A 6,907-nucleotide genomic window follows, 5' to 3' on the forward strand; every position below is an offset into this window, starting at 1 on the left:
GGCAGAGACTCATCTTGGATTAGGTTCTTGCATCCAGGTGTTTTATGAACTCATAGGCATGTTGCCCCCCCGTCCGCTAATCTGATGGCTCACTCCACAAGGTCTCAAGCCTCCTCCACTGCTTTCCTAGCACAAATCCCAATTCAGGACAGCTGCAGGGTAGCAACCTGGTTGTCAGTTCATGTTTGCAATGCACTATGCCATTACCCAGCAGACTAGAGCAGATGCTGGCTTTGGCTGTGCAGTATTGCAGTCAGCCTGCCCTTGAACTCTGAATCCACCTCCTGTACAACTGCTTGTGAGTTACCTACATTGGATTAGACATGTACAAGCAATCAAAGAAGGGGAGGAAGTTACTAACCTTCCCATAACTGTTATTCTTTGAGCTATGTTGCACGTGTCCATTCCAAAACCCTCCCTCCATTTCCACCTTATTGGAATGGACACGTGCAACATAGCTCAAAGGGGAGCTGGTAACTCACAAGCAGTTGTACAAGCTTGTGAGTTACCTACATTGGAATGAACATGTACAATCAAAGAGTCCTTTATACCAGCGCTGAGCGCAGGACACCAGAGGTGCTGGAGATAACCCAATGGATACCACTAGGGGAAAAAATTCCAGCAAGTGTGCTTGGGATGTGCACACTCCTACATTGGAATGGACAGTGCAGCACATTTAGAAGAACAGTTACAGAAAGGTTAGTAACTTAGTTTTAAGACACCTAAGAGAAATAACTCCTGCAGAGTTCCCAGATTTGCCAAAAACCTATCCTAGGGAAACACAATCCTCTTTTTCAGACTCAAATGGAGACAAAAAGTTTGGATCCCATCTGAATTACAGAAACCATTTTAGAAAAGAGCAGCCCCTTATGTGTCACAAGTTGACTAGGTCATCCTTCTGGTTATTAAGCAGCATTTTAAATGGCTTTTTGTATCAGCCACCTATGTCATGGAATACTCAATACGTTTAAAATATGGTTGATGTAGCTTGTGGAAGTTTATGCACTGCTAGTACCTACCATATTCTAGACTTGTCAGGACTGATTACTGAAAATATTGACAGAGGGCACACCTATTTAATACACACCAACCAGATTTTTGCTTCTGCATGCTTGGCTCTGGTCTTTCATTAACAATTCAACACTTTGATGAAGGTCACTTTCCCTTGCAAGTCATTCTATATTAGTTTGCTCAGACACTCAGCAAGAACATGGATTGTCTCCCACCCTTGCTTTGCCCACCTCAGTAACTTCTCAAACATAAAATAGCCAAATACCACATCATGATTCAAGGCAGAAGTGAAAAACAGATAAATTACTAACTACTACAAGATGGAAAGGTAATATCTTGTGTGTTACCTTAGCAATTCTCTTAGCTTCTTTGGCATGGTTTACCCATCATTAAGACTACGAGCACGTTACGGAAATTGCTGAAGTCATGGATTCCATGACATTTTGACACTGAGGCCCCATAGCAGCCCAGCCACCATGGCAGCAGAGGGACTCCTGCAACTCCTAACCACCCCAGGCAGTGGCACTCTCCCCCAGCCCTGCAATACAACGGGGAATCCCACTGAGCTCCCCAGCCCATGGACAGGAGGGGACTCTGCAGTCTCCAATTAGAATAATAGACTATCAGGGTTGGAAGGGACTTCAGGAAATCATCTACTCCAACTCCCTGCTCAAAGCAGGACCAATTCCCCAACAGATTTTTGCCCCAAATCCCTAAATGGCCCCCTCTAGGACTGAACTCACAAACCTGTGTTTAGCAGGCTACTGCTCAAACCACTGAGCTATCCCTCCCCCAATTGCTTCAGGGGAACCACGCCCCCGAGCCCCAGAATCGGGTATCTCCCAGCCACCACATGCAGCAAAGCAGGGTGCTGGACCTTCCTTGCCCCATGTGGTCAGAGATGTTTTTAATAAGAGTTAGTGACAGGTCACAGCTTCCATGAATTTTGTTCATTGCCTGTGACCTGTCCCTTTTACTAAAAATATCCATGACAAAATCATAGCCTTAATAGTCATTTGTATGTATGTGTGAGATATGAGAGCTCTCACACAGATACACATACACACACTCCTACTTCACAGGAGTTTTTTGAGGCTTAATATTTGTGAAGCCTTTTGAGATTCTCATATGAGAAGTACATTATACATTAGAGAAACCAAATTAAAAACTACATTCTGGAAATTAGCTAATACTGCATTCACATTTGGGTCACAGGAAGTTGTAAAAGTATTCAACACTTGTGATTTATCTTCAGTCATAGGAAATAAAAGCATTGAAACCAGACAGAACACTAGATGTTGAATTTTAGATCATAATTTTCATGAATGATAGAATATTTATCCAGAGTTCCATGTTTTTACTCATCACATTGCCTAGAAAGGTCAAATTACTCTATATATCTGTACACACACGTACTGTGAGTAGGATGAGTAGTGGAAATAATGTACTACGGACATTTTAGCATGGGGGTTGGGGGGGGAGAAATGGCTCAAGTCCCATTTTGTTCTATGTATCAGTAACCAAAGAAAGCAACATTCCATTTAAAAAAAACTACAGTGCAGCCCTGAGTGCTATTAAATAGAGATGGTTACAAAAAAATTCAGGACTTTTGATCAAGATAGAACAAATGAAAAGTACTTCAAAACATTATGGCACACAAATTTAGAAAGGAATATGATCTTAAAGAGGTCATGCATCAAACAAATTTGAGGGAAAGGATCTGGTGAGTGTGATGCATAAAACAAAAACCTCAATAAAACACAGTGTAACACACAACAGCAGTTGTTCTTGTATTATAAAGAACCTGCTGATGTCATATTTCGAACAATGTCCCCAATGCTACTTCTCTTACATTAGAGGTGAGGAGATAAATCTGTGGTCCTTCATGTCCAGTCACCCACAGAAGAGAGTTTAAACAAATTAAAGTAACTGCCTCACAAACACTTTGGTGAATAGTCTTTCAGCCTAAAAGGAAACCAGACTTCTTGTGCTCATGGTTTTGGCTAGTATATTACCAGTTACATCACCTTGTGAAGAGTGACATGGAGTCAATAATGTTGGACTCCTTTAACATTCAGAAGCCAAGAAAGCTCATGCAGCCACAGAGCCACATAGCATTTTCTGTTTCTTATAGTTTGTCACTACGTTAAACTAATCGAATCCAGACACACTGCACTCCAGTCAGTAAGCTGTATATTTACTTACCTACCAGCAGGACTAATATTCCTAGACTTCTGATAATGTAGAACAGCAGACAACTGTTACAACTGCTGCTACTCTCCAATGAATTATCTAGCTCTTGCCACATATTCAGAAAACTTTTGAGGCCCTAGGAAGTTTTCATGAAGATTTTCTCATGAAATATTATGTCACTAAATTTGGCCAAGTGTTCCCAGGTGAGCTCAGCTATGCAGTAGGCACATGAGTGACCACCTTACGGTGGGGGAAAACAAACATCTCCTTTAGCCCATCAACCAGCTAAAAACTTATCTAGGACTTCACCATAACAAATGTCCCTTTCTCCAAATTTAATTAAAACTAATAAAATATCAAAATTTAAGGTAATATTGACACGGAACAAAGTCCTTTAATGACTAAGATGTACTGTAAAAGACTGAAAGCTAAAAAAAAAGTCAGTTTCCTTTGCCCTGTGTCTGAACACAGATCAGGCAACTTTACACTAGAATTTTTAATCAGATTGGTCAAAAACATTATACAAAATTAGTTTTGCATGGTGGGACAAGTTTTCAGTGGCACATTTTGGAATCTCATCACAAAGTTGTGGGGAACCAAAATAGCTGTATGCCTTCTCCCCGCTGTTTTCTCCCTGCCTCTCACACACAAAAAAGAGGATCTTTAGCAAGACTCTCTTATGCTTTACCAAAGTGCCATGCAGAAATAGTGACTAGAAAACAACTTGTCATTTTTATTTGGCAGTCAGGCAGAATCAGTGAGAAAAGCACTTCAATGCAGAAGCTTGGCACTAGAAATCCTGGCTCAGCTGCTGGAGCTAGTCCCCTCTCAGACTTGAGATCAGTTAAAGCAGCTGCTCATAGCTAGCAAAGATAGCTGGTTAGCAGTTTGAGCCCCAATTCAAAAATTGTAGCCAGACCCCATGCTCATGCTGAGCTGGTTACAGAATTAAGAACCAACTAATCTATGCTTCATGTTTGTGCAAACAAAAACAAAAAACTTGACAGTTTTCAAATTATAATGCATTTTGAGAAACGTGTGTGTGTGTGTGTTTCCAATACCTGCTTCTGATGAGGTTTAAAGCAAGCATCATCCTCTTCATTAAGTCCTCACAAATGTGTTTATGAATGCAATTAATTTTGGTATGGAAGGAGCACTATCAGCTTGAGACTTAGTGAATTCAGAAAACATTCATACCTATTTTTATGTAGGTACCAATCTGGGTCTCTATTTCTATGTATGTTACACTTAATTTTTTCCCCTCCTATTGCTCTGTAAAAAGCATACACAAATATGGTAACTGACTAGCTAAACAAGGGAAGAGTGAAACAGACTGTAAGTACTGACAAATGCACAAAGTGACAAACTGGAAAAGAAAAAACAGGTTTTAGTAATAGCAATTGTGAGAAATGTATAGAATAGCAGGTAATATTTTCAGACAGAAGTTTGATTTAAAATTGGTAGTGTCATTTAAGAGATGACTTGTGTAATTTGAAGTGCTAATGTCATCCTATTATCACAGTCTAGCAACAATAGCAATTTCCCGTCTTTTAGATTTGTAGTGTTTACAGGGACATTCAGGTAAAAGTAAAACAAGGAAATGTAATTATTAAAATAGTTTCTACTTTCACTGTTCTTTACTTTTTGCATTTCTCAGCTTAGACAATGGAAGTATTTTAGTCAATTTCACTTTCAGGTGCTTTGTAATGTGCAGGATGCACACAGGATAGGATAACGTTTATTTTTAAAACAGTCTTCATTCTAAATAAGTTCCTGGTAAGGTACTGATCTGAAGACTTGTAAAAAGTTTTTTTTACATAACCTAAGTTTTGAGTGAAGCTGGACTTAACCATGCTTCTTTTAAAAACCACAACAGTAACAGGCCTGTACAACCCCCTTTTAACAAAAACAAACTTGAATTTTAAAACAAAGTAGTATACTTTAAAATGCCCTGTTATTGGAGTGTTTATAAACCAGAAGTGTTAAGCAGCACAGGTTTCTAATTTCTTCTTAAATTCAACTACTCTGTGAATTTTGGAACAGATCTGCACAAGCAGGTGTGGAACTATAAGAGCTCATACTCTCAGTTCTTTCCAACTATTTCAGCAGAGAAAGATCCCATGAACACAACTGCAAGTAGTACAATACTTTAGATAGTAAACAGTTGCCTTTAACATGCTGATAGGAACTGTGTGTATTATGTTCATTTATATCATATTCCATAAAAACTGCATTATTGCTGTAGAACATTTCAAGTTTAACACCCAGTACAACCAAACCAGCCTTTTATATATGCACTTGCCCATCTTCAATATCATTAATATGTAATATTGACGTTTGTTTTGTTTCCTTTAACAACCAAATTTAAAGCTGTGAAAACGTTAACATTTTTGTTTTGAAAACTTATTTTGCACAATATCGTTAAGTCATCACATGCATTTTACTTTAGCTTTCAGATCATATTGCTAAAAAACTGCACCAATATCAGAACAGTGCAAATCATATTTAATTTTAAAAGTTATAATGGCTTGAGTTCATAATTATTAAAAAGAACACTGTCAAGGATCTGGTAGTTTTGCTTACTCACCATTGCTTACATTCCATTCAAACAAAACCTTCCCTTGTCAATTTTAACATTTTCCAATATTTTCTCTCTGTACTTTAATTAGAGCTGAAATGGATGGATATTTGTCCACAATTTCAACTTACATAGTGCCTTAGTGTCATATCTTCTTTGCCCACCAGCACCAATTGTTAACACAATTCTGAAAATAGGTTCAGTTTTTCCAACCGGGGGGGGGGGGGGGGGGGGGGGAGGGAAGAAAGGAGTAGCACTTGTGAGACCACAAAAGCATTTTTCAATTTTTCAGCAATGGAGAGATAAAAGTGATTTAGAAATTGGAGGATTTCACCTCTTCCCCAGCCCCCAATTCATTAAACCCAATTTATGATTTACTATAATAGTGATACAAACACCCTGACAGTGTTCCTTATAAAACCATATATGACAGTAAAAGTGCCAGTAGGCATGGCAACCTCTTTTGAAGGGAGCATTAACTCCTTGACACTGGGAATTGCCAGCACCAAGGATTACATTGAAATTCAAAATTATACTTAAGGGTACATGTATTTAGCAAACCCACTTTCCATAAGCCTAATATTTTATCAATATGTTTAAAGTGTTAAACGCTGATTCATCATCATACTTTTACGCTCAAATCTGAGGGAAAAGAAAGAAGGACTTTCTTTAGCCTGGGCAGTTTACGAAACTGACAGCAAACGCCTCATTAAGCATTGACTACTCAATTTACCATCATCCACTTATGTTTAAAGGTTCATAACTGGCAAGGCACATTTACATATTCCAATGAATACTTGACAATTTTAAATTACACTTCATGTCCCAGCTATCCCAGTAATTGACATACAACATACTAAAATGGTTTATTAAGGTAACAAAAAATTCAATTAATGTGAAACATACAGGCTATTGGCAACCACTATTCTAAAAATTATGTAAATACAAGTAAACATACTGAAATGTGTGCGATTCTAAGTTTTTAAACCAGAAGATCTCTGTACTAACACACATTTATATTAATGACACATAAAAAAAATAAAAACTTTATTACAAAAATAAGTTACACTCGCCTCCAGCTTACAGTATAAAACAATTTTATTTGCAGGAATGCAAAATGATTGT

General features: G+C 38.2%; 1 protein-coding gene across 5 annotated transcripts in view; it reads right to left on the reverse strand.

Moving 5' to 3' along the window:
* Window positions 1-4,575: 4,575 nt before the first annotated feature.
* The window catches only part of SYNCRIP (synaptotagmin binding cytoplasmic RNA interacting protein), a 38,575-nt gene continuing 36,243 nt past the window's right edge, over window positions 4,576-6,907 (reverse strand). For all 5 annotated transcript variants that reach the window (XM_030555880.1, XM_030555879.1, XM_030555878.1 and 2 more), the window contains exon 11: window positions 4,576-6,907. This exon is cut by the window's right edge. The gene's annotated coding sequence lies outside the window, so the exon portion shown is untranslated.

Source organism: Gopherus evgoodei, chromosome 3 (genome assembly GCF_007399415.2).
Source record: "Gopherus evgoodei ecotype Sinaloan lineage chromosome 3, rGopEvg1_v1.p, whole genome shotgun sequence".
NCBI classification, from domain to species: Eukaryota; Metazoa; Chordata; order Testudines; family Testudinidae; genus Gopherus; species Gopherus evgoodei.